General features: G+C 44.5%; 1 long non-coding RNA gene across 1 annotated transcript in view; it reads right to left on the bottom strand.

Annotated features, from left to right (window-relative positions):
* Nucleotides 1-1910: 1910 nt before the first annotated feature.
* LOC120392907 overlaps nucleotides 1911-18377 on the bottom strand; it is a 64752-nt gene continuing 48285 nt past the window's right edge. The window contains exon 3 of the long non-coding RNA XR_005591820.1: nucleotides 1911-2435. This is a non-coding gene — a long non-coding RNA (uncharacterized LOC120392907). The remainder of the gene's footprint in view (nucleotides 2436-18377) is intronic.

Below are 18377 nucleotides of genomic sequence, written 5' to 3'. Positions count from 1 at the left end.
AGCTCTGAGGAGCAGCAGAGCCCCTGTAATCTCTGCAGGCAGGGGAAGGAGTCAGGGCACCCCCAAGCCCTGTAGCAGCTCTCTGCCCCCCCAACCCTGAGCCCCCCGCTCCCCCACGGCAGCTCCCCCCGGCCCGGGGAGCCGTGCGGCAGCTCCCTGCCCCAGCTCACCTCTGCTCCGCCTCCTCCCGAGCACGTCGTCGCTGCTCCACTTCTCCTGCCTCCCAGGATTGTGGCGCCAATCAGCTGTTTGGCGCCACAATCCTGGGAGGGAGAGAAGCAGAGCAGGGCAGCGTGCTCAGGGGAGGAGGCGGAGCAGAGGTGAGCTGGGGCGGGGAGCGGTTCCCCTACATGCCGCATCCCCCCTTACTTGCTGCAGGTGGCCCTCCCCGCGTCCCCCTGCCCCAGGTCCCTCCGCCTAAATGCCGATGATGACTGGGGCAGCTGAAGATCCAGCCGCCGCGGTCACCACCAAAGGACCCGAAATGATGCCCCCACAAATGCTAGCACCCTAGGCAACTGCGTAGGTCGCCTAATGGGTTGCACCGGCCGTCGAAGGAGTGTGCACAGAGGAGTAAAATAGTAGGTGCTTTAAAAAAAAAAAAAAGACAAAAATCCTTAATATTCAGCTACATGACATGACTATAGTAGCTTCAGGAGACAAGGTAGATGAGATAATATCTTTGAGAGACAAGCTATGAATTTATACAGAGCTAGAGGGACCAGATGAGAGATGTGAAATATTGGGATGTGGGGGCGGGGGTTGAGCAACAAAAAACAAAAACAAAAAACCAAAAGAACCGGCAGCAGAGGAAAAACAAAAACAAACGCAAAACCACCAACAGCTGTTGGAGCATAGGAAAAATTGGCGGGGGCTGAGCACCCACCGGCAGCTCCACACCCTGCCCCCCCACACCAGCTCGCCTTCACTCTGCCTCAACCTCCCCTGAGCTGGCTGCCGCGTCCTGCTTCTCCCCCATCCCTCCAGTGCTTGCACCGCCATACAACTGATTAGCGCAAGCCTGGGAGGGAGGGGGGAGGAGTGGGAATGCGGTGTGCTTGGGGAAGAGGCAGGGCCAGGGCGGGGATTTGGGGAAGGATCCAATAGGACAGTGAGGGGGCAGGGCTGGGGGATGGGGATTTGGGGAGGGATTGGCAGAGTCAGGGCGGGGCCGGGGTGGAGCCGGAGGGCAAAATATTGGGACAATTCACGTCCCGACCAAACATCGGTCAGGACGCGGGACAAACAAAAATCGGGACAGTCCCAATAAAATCGGGACGTCTGGTCAGCCTATACAGAGCCCTTCCGTTATTTTTTTTCCCATCAACTGTCCCTTCCACCAGCCATTTTTGGCCATTCCTCCCTCAAATTAAAAAAGGACGGGGAGTGGGTGGGGGGAAACCATATACACAAAAATGGACAATTCAGGAAACTCAGGAATTAAGATTGGAACTCATATCCCTTGCTAGGTGATGCCACAGGATGTATTATATAAGACTGAAATCCCTGGCAAAACCAGCCTTAGCCATGTAGTACTATTCATTCTGAATTCCTGGCATTTGTCGCTTTAAACTAGACATGAGAAGAGTTTTGTGTTGTTTGCCCTCTCATGTTTTCTGCTATGTGTATGTGTATGAAAACAAGATTCAAAGGGTCTCCAGGAAAAATACTGCAAATAGTGAACAAATAAAATATAAACATATTAAGTCTTCTTCTAAATAATATTCTTAATAGTGCATCCCAAAAATTTGTGAATGTAAACACATTTTCTATTATGAAGGTAGAATTACATCCACTCCAGTGACCCAAATCATTGAGAGGGTCGTCAGTATTCTATTGAGATACCAAGCAACGAGCTCAGTTTATGTGACTCAATCTATGTTTACTTATGTGTTTTCTCATCCCCAACAGCGTAGATTTTGTAAATCCCTTCGGGAATTAAATCTAGATATTAAACCAAGAACGTTTAATATGTGAGCTGACAGAATTCAGCAGTGACAGATGGACATTTATGTTTTTCCATAGATATTGAAAGCAACAACGAATTAATGTGTTTATATTTACAAAAAAACCAATATTTTGAACACCTCATACAGAATATGCTTCATTGACACATAAGTAAAAGATTAATCAACCATTGCCATCAATTTAACACCAAAGAAACTCAGTCTCAGTAGTGGCTCTTAAAGTATGAAGGAAAAAACAGTCAATTGAGCCATTTTTTTAGGTTATATCAATATAAGAAAACATTGTTTCTGATGTTTGCTATTCCAGTGAAATACATCATCTTAGCGTATGCACAACATGCCTCAGGTGGCACTTGACCAGGCTTCATCACTGAATTTGGTTCTCTGGTTGGATCATTAGCTGCTGTGACTTAGGCCGGGTACTGACGAGGAGTGTGACATGAATGCTGATCCCTCCCATGAAATACACTGAAATGTTGTAAGACATTAGTTCACAATTTTTTTGGTGGGACAAGGAGACACATTTTTAGACCAAATAGTTTATTCTGCTTATAGATATGGCTACTATATATTCACAGTACATTTGTTAAACAAATGTCATTGGAATTGCCAACACGAATTTCAGCGTCACTTACATAAATGAATAGTAATAATTCCAAAGTTTAAAGTCTTGGTGAGCAACAAATTAAGAAGCTTTCAACTATAGTTATGGCAGATCATAACAGCTGTGAAAAATTGACCTATTTAATCTAGAACCCGTAGGCCAAAACCCTATTAATATATATTTTATTGCCTAAAGGTTTCTTAATAACTGCTAACTGAAATACTCTGTATATTGGCCCTACTCCACACTAAAGCCTCAGCTGGAGTATTGTGTCCAGTTCTGGGTGCCACATTTCAGGAAAGATGTGGAGAAACTGGAGAAAGTCCCAAGGAGAGCAACAAAAATGATTAAAAGTCTACAAAACATTTCAGAAAAGACTGAAAAAACTGGATTTGTTTAGTCTGGAGAAGAGAAGACTGAGAGAGGACATGATAACAGTTTTCAATTACAGAAAAGATTGTTACAAGGAGGAGGGAGAAAAATTGTTCTCCTTAACTTCAGAGGACAGGACAAGAAGCAATGGGCTAAAATTGCAGCAAGGGAGGTTTAGGTCAGACATTAGGAAAAGCTTCCTGTCAAGGTAGTCAAGCACTGGAGCAAATTGCATAGGGAGGGTGTGGAATCTCAGGTCATTGGAGATTTTTAAGAACAGGCTAAACAAACACCTGTCAGGAATGGTGTAGTAAGTACTGTCCTGAGTGTAGGGACTGAATTAGATGACCTCTCAAGGTTCTTTTCAGTCCTACACTTCTATGATTCTATGTAATTTTAGCAGAGAATCCTGTGGCACCTTATGTAATTTTATTCGCTTGTTTCATACCTGCTGTTAAAAAACCAGGAAATTATTGTGCATAAAACAATGTTACAGTAACTGAAGTTCTAAATTTTGGTGGACTCTCACTAGTTTAGGTGCCCCTCTCTCTGATTGAAATGCATAACTCCCATCGCCCACCTGCCAGGCCAGGGTTAAGGAACTTCTGTGGTCTCAGTAAGCCCCAACTGGCTGTACCTGTCAGGCTTGCCAGGCCTGGAGATGGGCCTTAAAAGGAAGGAACTGAGTGCAGTGGGGGCAATGCACAGCAGCAAGTAGACCTAGGGCTCAGAGTTCCCAGACTGCAGCTCCGTGGCACTAACTGACCTGCAGCTTGCAACCGCTGCCTGCCCCAGTCCTCTGAAGAAGATGACAGGCCAGGCTGGTTTCCTGTGTTGAAATCCCCCCATGATTAAACACCGATCTTTTCTCACACTCAGGAGTGGGAACTGAGACTGCTTCCCTCTGCCTAGCACAAGAAGTAGGTCAGGGAGGTATTTTCCTTTTGTTTGGACTGCCTTATATCCCCCAAAAGTGAGTGGACTGTCAGAAAGGCCCAGCTGGAGGGCCAGACCCAGACCACAGCGTTGCGGCTGCCCGTAGAATGACATAGGAGTGAAGCGATGTGGCAGCTGCCACCCCAAAGTGGTGAGCTCAAGACATTTGCCTCTGTTCTCGACCACTCAAAGGTTATTGTCTCAGCTCTGTAATAAGGTGTGGTGTAAGCAAGATTGAAGATCTGTGGACACAAAAAGACGTGGACCAAATGAAGCCTGGATATAGAACAGTAGTTGAAGTGGTTCGCTGAGAATCTGTGACAGCAGGCAGCCCAACAACAACAGTTTCAACAACTATTACAGCAGTGGGTGACACAACAGCTTCAGACTGCCCACCAGTCGCAGCTGTTATGCAAGCTGGCTACTCGGCAGTAAGATCAACAACAGCAACTAGAAGAACAGCTAATGGCAGGATGACAGCCTGCTGGGGCAGCCGGAGGCCTACCAGCAGGAACCATGGATTCAGGACTTGCACATCCACCGGTACTTGTGAAACTTGCAAAAGATGGACCAGACGATGACACCAAGGGATTCTTGATCACCTGTGAACAGGTGGCAACTTCCACACAGAGGCCACAGGAAAATTTAACCCTGGGTCTGTTCCCCTATTTGATTTGCCCACCTACCAAGGACTTGACTATGTGGCTACATAAGATTATTCACCTCTAGATGCATCATTTCATTTGAAAACATCAATATAAATGCAGTGTATAGTTGTATTGTAATGTCTGTTTGCTTTTAATTAACTATTTCATTTTAAATGAAGTTTTTAATTTTATCCCTCATTGTTATTCACAGTCCTCCCCTAAATTAGATTACCTGTAACAGCCCTAAAAGTTCAAACCTTAAAATTCGGTTTAGTTTTATTCCTTATCTTTAAGTTACTAATTTAAAAAGTTACACTATTGGTGCTGGCAATGGCCTGAAGAGTGGACTGGTGCCCCAGTAGCAGAATTAATCTTGGTAGAGTAGTTTATACAAATATTCCTGGCCGGGGGATGAGACAGGGTGTTGAGACACTGCCAGGGACATTGTTGGAAGCAATACAATTAATGGAGAACTTCATGGCCACTGAAGAGCCTACAGGGATGGGAGGAAGGATGTACACAGGGACTAAGAAATTGACTTGACCTGAGGTAAGGCCTGATCAGGAGGGTTTGCCCTCTACACGTTGGGGACAGAGATCAGCGACATTGGCTCCACCAGTACTCAAGACGACTACTCCAATTTCCACCTGGCCCCAGCAGTAGGCAGAGGATGCTCAGGGAGGTACCAGAACTGGCTGAATGGTCTCAGGGCATGCTCACATGGTAGGTCCTGTTCAATCCTGAGGTCTGACTTCTCTATCAGGGAGACTTCTTACTGAATGAGGCAACAGGCTTGGGCTGTAACCTGGTGACCTCCTTCTCATGTGAACTGTTGTGACTATTGGGCTCACAAAATATACCCCTAATGTGCGCTCAAATGTAAAAAGTATGTGAAGGTTCATAAGATGTTACAATAACCATAAAGAATAAGTCAAGCTGTTTATGGCAATGAATGTTGTAATAAGTGCAAGAGAACCAGGCAAAGAAGCTAGATTAGCCTAAACCAAAAAGGCTATGTTGACATAATCCAAGGACTGTTGAAATTTTGCATGGTAAAAAACACACAAGAAGGAACTAGAAGTTAAATAGATCAAAATTGGTGTGATGGATCTGAGGTCTAATTGGTGGACAAAATAATGAGGGGGATGGACTATGCCACCCACTTTTTCCCTTTCTGGGTTTCTTAAAAAGAGAGTTTGAAAAAACCTCTCTCTCATCCTCTGTCCCACCTTGCATCCTAACTCGTCTTGTCTCATCTTCCACAGCTCATCCTCTGAGCTGCCAGCACTGCAACTCATCTTGACTCATCTAAAGGACTTTCTTTTTGCTTTTGTTTAAAAAACTTTGTTTTCATCTGTGAGTGCTGGAAGTCATCACATTATCATGACATCCAGTCCTTAGCCTCCCACAGGGGATAGCTAATTATCAGCACAGCAAAGGCATGTAAGATCCTGTGTTGTATTCCCTTGCCTTGTGTTATTTTCTGCTCCTCTTTTTTTCCTTCCTATCTTATCTCAATGAATCCTGAAGTCAGATTGCATCCATTCAAACCTGCCTTGTCTAAGGAGAAACAATCCAAAAAGATGACGGCCCTGACCAGATCATAACTAAACTTAATAAAAGCCGCATTTCACTCATCTGTTGTATCATCTCTCTCTTCTACCTTGTGTCTGCCGAATGCCTTTCATATCAAGACTCAGTAAAATTAAACTTTCTCCTTTTCATCAAATAAAAGTTTCTCTGAAAATAAGATACTCTCATACTTTGACTCCAGAAGGAGAAAGACTTTAATAAGGTTTGACTATGTTCATTTTGCAAAATCACTCAACCACAGTTTCAGTATATAGTGCCTGTTTTAATTTCTTGTTCATTCTTGTGTTTAATCAATAAACTTTCAATTTGTATCAATGCTTCTGGATCTTTGCGAAGTAACCAAGTAAAACCAAAGGCTCTTAAAAATAATCCCAAATCTCTCAGTCACATTTTAATGTTGGACAGTGAGAGAGTTTATAAACACCTTTAACTCTTTGGGCCTTTGTGATCAATATCCCTACAACAGGACAACGAGGTCACCTTTGATAGGAAAGCCCTTTAATGGAGTGTGGGTATGCCCAGGTATGGACAGCTGAAAACCAAGTTTGTAAACAAAGGCCTGCCAACCTAACAGTCCCCATGTGGATCAACAGGACAAGGTCAAGAGCTATTGGACTTGGGGTGCAGCCAGACTTTGGTGCAGACTCATCAGTTGGGGACAGAGGCGGTCCTAAGAGAAACAATTTTCCTCCAATGTATCCACATGTATATGAAGGCACACCCGAGCAGATGGCTGCAACTAACCATGGGACCACATGCTGAGGTGCTCCTGATAAGACTGTCTCTGACCTTGGCCTATCCTGTTATTATTGGGACTATTTTCAGGAGATGATACAGGAAAGGGGGAAGGAAAGTACCAGGACAAATGGCAGTGGTCTTTTGTTGAAGGTGGTCCCAGAACAGATCTAGCTGGGTTAGGAGAATCAAAAGACCCCTTGGAAGAAGGCTTGAGGGTCACTGTTCACCTACTGCTACCCCACAGGAGGAGGTGACTAAAGAGTTGGTGCTACCCACTGAGAGGCACTAGCTCACGACACAGGTTTTATCCAGGAACAGAAGCGGGACAGACACTGAGCTGGGTCTATGAGCGAACAGCCTCTGTAAATGGCCAGGTAGTGGAACCCAAATGGGTCAAGCAGTGGCCACAAGTTGTGCTCCATGATGAATGCCTCTGCTGTGTCAGACTAAATAAGCTAACAGGTGAGGTGAGAACCCAACTACTGGTACCTCGCTTGTACCTCTGGCTGGTACAGTGCCTGGCACATGACACTCCTTGTGCTGTGCACCTGGGCTGGGAGAAAACCTTCACTTGGATATTAGCCCATTTCTATTGGTATGGGGACCACCAAGAAGTCAGGGATTTCTATGCATCACATCCACAATGCCATTGGTTGCCCCAAAGGGGATTCTGAATGCACCCGTGATCCCACTTCCACTGATAGAAACCACTTTCAACAGGATAGGGATGGACCTGATGGGACCCCTGGGAAAGGAGTGCTGCAGGTCCCCAAAACGTCCTTGTCATCATAGATTATATTATGTGCTATCCAGAGGCCATCTCACTGCACTCTCAAAAGAGCCACAATGGTTGCCTCAGAACTCATTAAACTCTTTTCCCAGGTAAGGATACCTTGGGAAATATTAATGGATCAAGGGACCAATTTTATGTCCTGATTAATGCAAGAATTATGAGCCCTACTAAAAACCAAGTTCCTAAAGATGTCAGTTTAGTACCCCCAAATGGACAGCCAGGAGATGCTGAAGCAGTTCATGGCCTCCAAACTCAAACACTGGGGTCAATTCCTTTCTCTCCTATTTTTTGTCAAGGGAAGTACTACAGGCCTCACCAGGTTCTCCCCTTTGAACTTCTATATCGACAACAATCCCAAGGAATTTTAGACCTCTTCCTAGAAGGCTGGGAGGAGCAAGGCCTGAAAGCAATCAATTCTGTCCAATACATACTTCAGCTTCGGGAGCTTCTCAAGAAATTAGGAAACCTGTTGAAGGTTCAGCAACCACAGGCACAAGTCTACCACCAAGTAGCCAGCCTGCAGACCTTTGAACCAGGCAACAGTGCTATTATTACTCCCCTGCACTGAGTCTAAATTAACCAAATGCCAGGGGCCATTTAAGATGGCAAATTGGGTTGGCTCCATGGACCATCAGGTCCATGTGCCAGGAAGATGAAAAGAAACTCAGCTGCATCAAATAAATCTGCTTAAACCTGGGAGACCAGGGAAGGGATGTTGATCACTCATTACCTGCCTGTGCCCAAACTAGGCCCTCAAGCCCCCATACCCCATGTCCCAGGCCCTCAAGCCCCCATACCCCATGGGTACTGATCTCTATTGCAAGCAGAGGACTCAGGTATTCAAGGTCGTTAGGTCTTTCCCAACTATATTTTCCTCCTTGCCCAACTGAGCACACTTGATTTGCCACCACGTTGAAACTACCCTGGACAATGAGTTAGAAGGACATCTTGACACCTACCCCAAAGATGTGGCACATGGTCTGGGAGGAGTTAAGGGCCATATTAGAGATGGGGATAGTTGAAGAGCCTCAGAGTGATTGATGTTGCTCTGTCATTATCCCCAAGCCAGATGGCTCAACATGCTTTTGTAGAGCTTTCCAGAAGGTGAATGCAATCTAAAAATTCAACGCATATCCTATGCCATAAGTAAATGAATTGCTGGAACACTTAGGTCAGTGGTCACCAACCCGTAGATCATAACTGACTGGTCGATCCTGGAGCCTCTGCCAGTCGGTCACGATCTCCAGCTGCTAAAAGTCTTGTGGTGCAGTGGGGCTAAGGCAGGCTCCCTGCCTGCCTTGTCCTCATGCCACTCCCGGAAATGGCCAGCACATCCCTGCGGCCCCTGGGGGGGGGGGGCAGGGGTCTCTGTGCACTGCCCCTGCCTGCAAGCACTGCCCCTGCAGGTCCCATTGACCGGAAATGGGAAACTGCAGCCAATAGGAGCTGCAGGGGCGGTGCTAGCAGGCAGGAACAGTGCACGGAGCTACACGCCCCCAAGGGCCACAGGGGCATGATGGCCACTTCCAGGAGTGCCGTGGGGATGGGGAAGGCAGGAAGTCCACCTTAGCCCTGCTGTGCTGACCGGGAGACACCCAAGGTAAGTGCCTGCCACTTGGCGGGAGCCCGCAACCCTCCTGCAACCCAACCCCCTGCCCTGCGCCCCCTCCCAGAAACAGCACCCCATACATCTTCCTGCACCCCTAACCCACTCCTGCACCCCAACTGACCAACTTGCAAATGGCACCTGCCAAAGCCCTCTAAGGAAGACATCAGGCCAGGTTGGTTTTCTTGTTGAAATCCCCCCGTGATTAAGCCCAACCTTTACTCATACTCAGGAGCAGGAACTGAGACTGCCTGCAGGGCCTGAGAAACTGCTTCTCTCTCTCTAGCACAAGGACTGGAGTTGAGGCTGTATTTTCCTTTTCTTTGGACTGATTGGTATCTCCAAAAGAGAGTAGACTCATTGAAAGGCATGACCGGAAGACTGTACACTGTACCCCAGAAGCAGACTACAGGGTTGCAACTGCCTGGAAAATGACATAGGAGGTAAGCAAGGTGCCTGCTCTCAGCCCCAAACTCAAAACATTAACCTTTGACACTCTGTAATAATAGTATACTAGCACTTATCTAGCACTCTCAATACATAAATTAAATTAGATGAAAACCTGAGGATGCTCTAAATGCTTATTTGACTAAGGTGGCCGAATATTGTAGCCGGTGGCATTTACAATCAAGTGTAACCAAGACGGTTTTGAGTGTGTTCCACCTTTACAAGGCCAGACCAAGAACAGAATATCTTTCTCAATGGACCCTGCCTGAAACACAATTCCCAACCAGTCTACCTCAGACAAACCCTAGACAGATATCCTCACCTTAGCCAGGGTTTTCTTTAAGTGGTTAAGATACGTGAGAGGAGTAACAACCATCTAAGGAAACTGGCCATGACTTCATGGGGAGCAAACAAATCCCTGGCACAGCCAGTGGCTGAAGATTCCCTGAGGCCAAAGTGGGGACCAGGAAGTCTGAACTGGTGCAGGGCCTTCATATAGAGCCTACAAATATTTAGGTTTTGGAGGGATAAAACTGCTGCTGGTTTTGCAAGGGGGAAGCACACTCCCCCCACACTCACACACTCTGAATGACTAACAGAAAACTCTGTGAGGAGTCCCACATGGGGTTTTCCATCTCCCAAGACCCTTCCTAGGGGAGCCTCAGAAAACAAGTGCAGTAGCACATGCAGCACTCGGCTGAGCTCTGTAGTATACTCCACAGATTTCATCATCCTGTCCTGCCTCAGCTATTCTTCTGGAGAGATCAGGTTAAAAAGCAAGTCTGACCTAAAGGGTACTCTTAACTTTGACTTGTGGGCTTCTGGCAAAACCTTAATTTTATTTCATTGCAGGATGGAGGTTTTGCCCGCATCACTTTACTGTACACATGCATACACACACAAAAAAACCAAAACCCACACCACGATTTGCTGCATCAGTTTCCTAATTCAAGAACTTTTTAAATACTGTACCCTGTATGTGCAATAGCCTGGTAAACAGCCTTAAAAATTCAGACAGCCATCAAAACATGATGCTACTGAAAAACCTTTTGCCAAACAATATAAAATTTGGAGAGAGAACTCTATAAGGCTCTTTGTTCAAAAAGAAGTGGCAATGATAGACACACCTTAAGAAATTATGCAAAAAATTAATTTTATGCATTTTAAACAATTCCCTTTAGCAATTCCTATGCTATTTAATACAGCCACCTCTTCAATGAAATACAATAGCTGCTGTGCTAATCTATTGCCTTGATACACACTCTCGAGAAAAAGTCCATAAGATAAACCTTGACATTTATTTCATTCAACATCCAAAATAACCTGGATTTTATGGCATTATAGTTCTTTCTTATTGTGTACTAAAGAAAAGCAAATATTTTAAATACAACACTGGTAAATCTGAGATGATTTATTTATTTGCCATGGATCTGTACTGGTTATAGTTCTGCAAAGCAAAACGTCATTAATGACATCAGGAACAATATCCTAATCATAAAAGGATACATTCAAGAATGAAACACGATCTGCCCTTCATTCACACCATGCACATAGAGTACTTCTATAAGGTTTGATGCTCCTCAGCTTCTATCAAGAAAGACCACAGTTCTCCTTCAACAGTGAGTCCCCACACAGGAAAACATGTTATTTTGCAGCAGTGTGGCCCAGCATGGGTTACATTTAACAGTGCTTTTGTCAAATAGTAATAGTAGTAAGAAGAGATATAGTGCAGTTAACAGTGACCACCACCAATTTCACTGCCCCCATTTGTTTAATGGAACCAAATGCACATAATGTCCCATGCAGCCAGAAAACATCTCCTTGCTAATTAGCGTCAGAGCCACCTACCTGGGGAGGCACTGCACCGATCATGAAAAATTAAACACCACCAACTGAAACAGAAGCACTCGCTCTCCGTGTTAAGTCTGGCACCATAAAATCAGATGAGAGATTCAATAGTATATAGTGAACCTGGGAAACAATGGAAGAAGGCTATTCATGAACCACAGCTTACTAAGAGTTTTGCTCTGGTGAGGAGTCAAATGTTTTGTTCTCAGACCTGTTTGTGGGAAGCATTTTTAGTTCATTCAGCAAAGAAATCACAAGAGAATAGCAATTACAAGAACTGCAACAGCTGAGCTTTCCAGACCATCACTCTAGTGTATCCCCCTTCCCCAGCAGAATGTTCCTATAGGGAAAACCTGATATTTGCTCCACATTACTGTTCTTTCCAGTGTGGTTCAATCAACTGGATATTTCTGAGTGGAGCAATAATGATACGACTGAGAAATATTTCATTCTTACAAGGATGAGACATTACATTACAGAAGCCAACCGCTGCAGTAGATTTATTGCATATTATTCCACAGTGGTTATTTTTTCTGCCAGTTTTAATTTTATAGCACATAGTGGTTCCTTGATATTAGAATCATTTGCATAATCAAGTATAGACTCATTTTCAAACACACTTACAATGGAATCAAAATGCCATGCTATAAAGCTCTAAGGGGTTTGCAATGGTATTTCAGGTTTCAGTCTTGCTATTAAATCTTAATACTTCCTGAAGGTTGCATAGTGTTATTTCTACCCAGTGTTTCTGCCACAGCACTAAGAATTGTGTCATTTCAATCAGAACCAGATTTTAAAAATGCACAGATCTGTATGTCTACCAAGGTTTCTTACCAAGGTAATCTTGTTTTCTCTGGAAATCTAGAAGCAAAAGATAAGCCACTGTATGGAAGCAAAAGATCAAACGCATCACAATATTGTTACAAAAAGTGAAACACTAAGGAACTAGATCGACTAAAACTCTTAATGATCATTCAAAGATTCAGGATCCAGGGCTCTTGGCAGCTAGCCCAGAGATTTCAGTCTGCTTCCTGCAGGTCCATAAAAATGTTCTGATTTTTCTTTTCTCTTTTTATTTTTTTTTATTGCACTGCTGAGATAAGTTCGAAAATCACTGCATGCTTCATGGTTTTAGATCAGATTTTAAGGAGAGCATTCTTTGTAAGAGAACATGCTGTCCCACATTTATCATACTTTATAGCAGAAAATGGGTTATATATTCTCATTTTATTTTAGTCTACAATTCCAGCCCCAAGTACTGTAGTTAAATGGCTATTTGCCAGGATGGGCAGGGATGGTGCCCTTAGCGTCTGCTTGCCAGAAGCTGGGAATGGGCAACAGGGGATAGATCACTTGAGGATTACCTGTTCTGTTCATTCCCTCTGAAGCATCTGGCATTGGCCACTGTTGGAAGACAGGATACTGGGCTAAATGGATCCTTGGTCTGACTCAATATGGCCGTTCTTAAATATCAAACTAACACTCAGTGTGGATATTACACATTTTAAAATGCTACACTTGCATGCTATAACTGTGGATATGGTACAGGTATAGCTTTGTTTATGTTTGGGTCCACACTAAGGACTGAATACCATTCTGCATATGGTACTGCCATCCTATTCTGGGGTGCCAGGCTTCTTTTTTTTTTTTTTTAATTATTCAGTGTTGGAATGAATGATCAGCTTAGAGAAGAAAGTGATCATAGTTGAGTTCAGAATATGTCAATTAATACTGTATAATACAGGTAGGGTGACCAGACAGCAAATATGAAAAATTGGGACAGGGGATAGGGGGGTAATAGGAGCCTATATAAGAAAGACTCCAAAAATCAGGACTGGCCCTATAAAATCGGGACATCTGGTCACCCTAAATACAGGCCAACCTACAAGGAAATTGGCAAAGGGCAACTGGGAGCTGATCATGTACCAACTGAAGTCAATGGTAAAAAAATCCCATTGACGTCAGTGTGAGCAGGATTGGGCCCTAAAGGTTCTAATGAATTTACAAATGGAAGAGACCTGTGATTCTTGGATAATGCTAAAACCTGGAGCTTATACCATTAGGAGTCTTTTAAAAAGGTATAAGTTATACAATGTGCTCCGCACATTTCATGGGTTTAGATTTATGTTTAAAAAGAGCAACCTGTATTTCACAACATATTTGTAAAACAGGATTTTTTCAAATTAGCATCAGGGCTGCCCAGAGGATTCAGGGGGCCTGGGGTCTTCGGGGCACTTCGGCGGCGGGTCCTGGAGTGAATGAAGGACCCGCCGCTGAATTGCCACCGAAGACCCGGAGCGGAAGGAGCCCTCGCCGCTGAATTGCCACCAAAGACCTGAAGCGGAAGGAGCCCTCGCCGCCAAACTGCTGCCAAAGACCCGGAGCGGAAGAAGCTCCGAGTCTTCGGCAGTGGGTCATTCACTCACTCCGGGTGTGTTCGGAGGCACTGAAGGACCTGCCGCCGAAGACCCGCTGAAAACTGGAGAAAATTGCCCCACTTGCTTCCCACCCCGACCCAGGCAGCCCTGATTAGCATATGATTAAAACCACAAAAAATTGACTGTTTCTCCTGCCCTTCCCACCTGTCCTATAATGGAAACATCTAGAATGGGGAGCATTAGAGAGAACGTGGCTAGAGGAATAAAACATAGGACTGTGAGGGAAAGGGCAGAGAACTGCCAAGTTCTAAAACTGGCTTGGCTATTGATTTACTGTGTGGCTCTGAGTAAAACATTTAGGATCTGATTCAACTCCCACTGAAATCCAGGGGAGCTAGATAAGGCCCTTAATTTCTCTCTGCCTGAGGCCTGGTCTACATACACCTAAAACTTAGGTCAACCTAACTACGTTGTTCAGGGCTGTGAAAAATGTAAGACTTGTGCAATATAGTTAGGTTGATCTAACACCCACAGCAGATGCAGCTAGATCAAAGGAAGAGTTCTTCCATTGACCTACTTACTGCCTCTCAAGGGGTGGATTTACTACAGCAACAGAAAAATCCCTGCCGTCGTAATAGGTGTCTACACTACAGTGCTACCGCAACACAGCTGGCAGTGTAGACATATCCCTAGTTTTTCCATTTGGAAGATGGAAATGACAATGTTTATTTTAATGTGTGTAGAGCTCACAGAAGACACCACCTACATAGAATGAAAGAGACAAATGGCCCTGTCAATTACTGCCACCCAAGCCCCCTTCAATCACCTCAGCCTGGATGCAAGGGTGTCCTTACCTCAGTCTGCAGTCTGAACATTTCTTCCTTTTTTCCTAACTGCCTTCAGCCCAAGAGGAGAGAAGAGAAGACGGAGGGAGGGGAAAAGGACACTCAGAAAAAGGAAGAGGGGTGTCACAGTTACAGAGTGAGCTGCATTTTAGACCCCTTTGAGTCCCTCTTGAATGCACCCATCTGGTGACAGGCTTCACAAGCTTCATCCATGGTCCAATCTTTCTTAGATTGAGTCTGTGGGCTACAGCCCCCCTGTTTACCAACCATATTAACCTGACAGGACCAACTGGGTTTGGCACCTGTAAGCCCTTTTCCTCTGGGGACCTGTGACCAGCAGCTAATTAAAATGACACCAAAACATCTTCTTCAAACCAAAGCATCATTTAGTCACCCAAAGGGGGCATCGTGCACAGAGCAATGGGATAGAACAGATATCCTATACACCTATTTCCCCTCATCTAAAACTAAAGCCCTGGCTCTATGTACAGTACTGCAGCTCATCTGGTGAAGCTGCTTCTATGCCAACGGAAGAGCTCTCATGTCACCATAAAACTCCTCTGCGAGTGGCAAAATCTATGCTGGTGGGAGAAGCTCTCCTGCCAGCATAATGCTGTGCACACGAGTGCTTATGTCACTGTCACTTATTTCGCTTGTGGGTGGTTTATTCACACCCCAGAATGAAATAGATTATGCCGACATAGGCTGTAACGTAGACTCTCCTTGTAAGCTTTCCCTTCAGCCCAGTCACCCCCATATCTCGGTTGGGAGAGACAACCTGCCTGCTGCAGTTTTGGTCTCTTTCTCAGAGTGCCTCTGTCGACTGTGCACTGCGTGAAGAAGAACTTCCTTTTATTTGTTTTAAACCTGCTGCCTATTAATTTCATTTGGTGACCCCTAGTTCTTGTATTATGGGAATAAGTAAATAACTTTTCCTTATCCACTTTCTCCACATCACTCATGATTTTATATACTTCTATCATATCCCCCCTTAGTCTCCTCTTTTCAAAGCTGAAGAATCCTAGCCTCTTTAATCTTTCCTCATATGGGACCCTCTCCAAGCCCCTAATCATTTTAGTTGCCCTTTTCTGAACCTTTTCTAGTGCCAGTATATCTTTTTTGAGGTGAGGAGACCACATCTGTACACAGTATTCGAGATGTGGGCGTATCATGGATTTATATAAGGGCAATAAGATATTCTCAGTCTTATTCTCTATCCCCTTTTTAATTATTCCTAACATCCGGTTTGCTTTTTTGACCACCTCTGCACACTGCGTGGACATTTTCAGAGAACTATCCACAATGACTCCAAGATCTTTTTCCTGACCTGTTGTAGCTAAATTAGCCCCCATCATATTGTATGTATAGTTGGGGTTATTTTTTCCAGTGTGCATTACTTTACATTTATCCACATTAAATTTCATTTGCCATTTTGTTGCCCAATCACTTAGTTTTGTGAGATCTTTTTGAAGTTCTTCACAGTCTGATTTGGTCTTAACTATCTTGAGCAGTTTAGTATCATCTGCAAACTTTGCCACATCACTGTTTACCCCTTTCTCCAGATCATTTATGAATAAATTGAATAGGATTGGTCCTAGGGGAACACCACTAGTTACCCCTCTCCATTCTGAGAATTTACCATTAATTCCTACCCTTTGTTCCCTCTTTTAACCAGTTCTCAATCCATGAAAGGACCTTCCCTTTTATCCCACGACAGCTTAATTTATGTAACAGCCTTTGGTGAGGGTCCTTGTCAAAGGCTTTCTGGAAATCTAAGTACATTATGTCCACTGGATCCCCCTTGTCCACATGTTTATTGACCCCTTCAAAAGAACTCTAATAGATTAGTAAGACACGATTTCCCTTTACAGAAACCACGTTGACTATTGCTCAACAGTTTATGTTTTTCTACGTGTCTGACAATTTTATTCTTAACTATTGTTTCAACTAATTTGCCCGGTACTGGCATTAGACTTACCGGTCTGTAATTGCCGGGATCACCTCTGTCAACATCTCACTCTTGGGCAGCTGCTGACAACCCGCTCACCCCCACACCCACCCACCCACACACTTCTTCCTTAAGCCAGCATCCTTAAGTTTTAGAGTCTCCTTTCTTTCTAGCCTCAAGTCTAGGAAGAGTCAACTTTGCCAGCCAAGATGGAGCCAAGCCAAGGATACTCCCAATTAATATCTTCCCCATTGTTTCCCCAAGGACCTCTGCTTTATGCTAGACCGTACCTTATCTTTGCTATTATTTTGTTCACTGTTGGTTTCCCTCATATGTTCTCCTTTGATTTAACTCTGTTTGGCCAGGCAGGATAATACCATACAGATAAATTGAGGTGAACAGGATGTTTATAAAACTAATACATATAACTCCCTCATTTGCCACCAAAGATCAAAGAAAAAGCCCTCTAAAGGAAAAGCACTTTGTGGCTGCTGACCTCTTGTAAGTGTATAGCCCCTTTAGTTACATTTTATCTTCAAAGGCCTGTCCAAACATTAATCTTCACAGCAACTGTGTGAGGTAAGTGGGGTAAGTATTTTCATCATCCCGCTATTTTATGGGAATAGAGGCACAAACACTGGGAGAGTCACCACACTCCAGGGAGGTGAGGTGTTGGTATTACCCCCATTTTACAGATGGGGCACCGAGGCACAGAGAGATTAAGGTCTAAAGTACCCATTAATTTTGGGTGCCTAATCTGCGACACCCAGGACCTGATATTTCAGAATATTTAGCATTATATAGCACTGTATATGGTCAAACTGCAGCTCCTCTGAACTTCAGATGCAGCTAGGAGCACACAGCACTTCTGCTAATCAGACTTCAGGATCTCAGAAAATGAGGAACACACAATGAGCGATCACCTGTGAAATACTTGGTTTAAGTGACTTGTCTAGCATCATACAGGAACTCTGTGGCAAAGGCAGAGATAAATGCAGTCCTGGAGAGCCAGATTCTAACTGCCTTAACCATGAGACCATCCTTTCTCTTCCTGCAATCCCCTGCCTCATTCACCACCCACCTTCCAACTCTGGCCCTCCGGAACTCATCAGTGGGTTCCTGCCTCACAAGCCTCCCTGGCTGGCCCCAACGTGCCACCTGAGTTGGCTGAATGACATACAGCTAGTCTGTCTCTGAACCGCACCCAGGAAACATCTGTACACACTCATGTTTCACACCATCCACTTTCTTGCCCTCATGTTCCACCCCAACATCAAGTTCTGAAATATCAGGTCCTAAGTATCACAAGATGGCATAGAGGGGTATAGCTTGTTCAGGAAGGACAGGCAGGGTAAAGAGGTACCAGGTGTTGCATTATAAATCAGGAATATATACACTTGTTCTGAGATCCAGAGGGAAGTGGGAGGCAGATCAGCTGAGTCTCTCTGGGTAAAGATAAAAGGGATAAAAAATAGAGGTGACATCATGGTAGGGATCTAATATAGGCCACAAAATGAGGAAGAGGAAGTGGATGAAGCATTTCTAGAACAAACAACAGAAATATCCAAAACACAGAACCTGGTAGTAGTGGGGGTCTTTAACTAGCCAGACATCTGTTGGAAAAGTAATGCAGCAAAACACAAACTTTCCAATAT

The sequence above is a fragment of the Mauremys reevesii genome, linkage group 1 (genome assembly GCF_016161935.1).
Source record: "Mauremys reevesii isolate NIE-2019 linkage group 1, ASM1616193v1, whole genome shotgun sequence".
In the NCBI taxonomy this organism is placed as follows: domain Eukaryota; kingdom Metazoa; phylum Chordata; order Testudines; family Geoemydidae; genus Mauremys; species Mauremys reevesii.
Note: the sequence above shows the minus strand (reverse complement) of the source record. Positions and strands in the feature narration are given on the sequence as shown.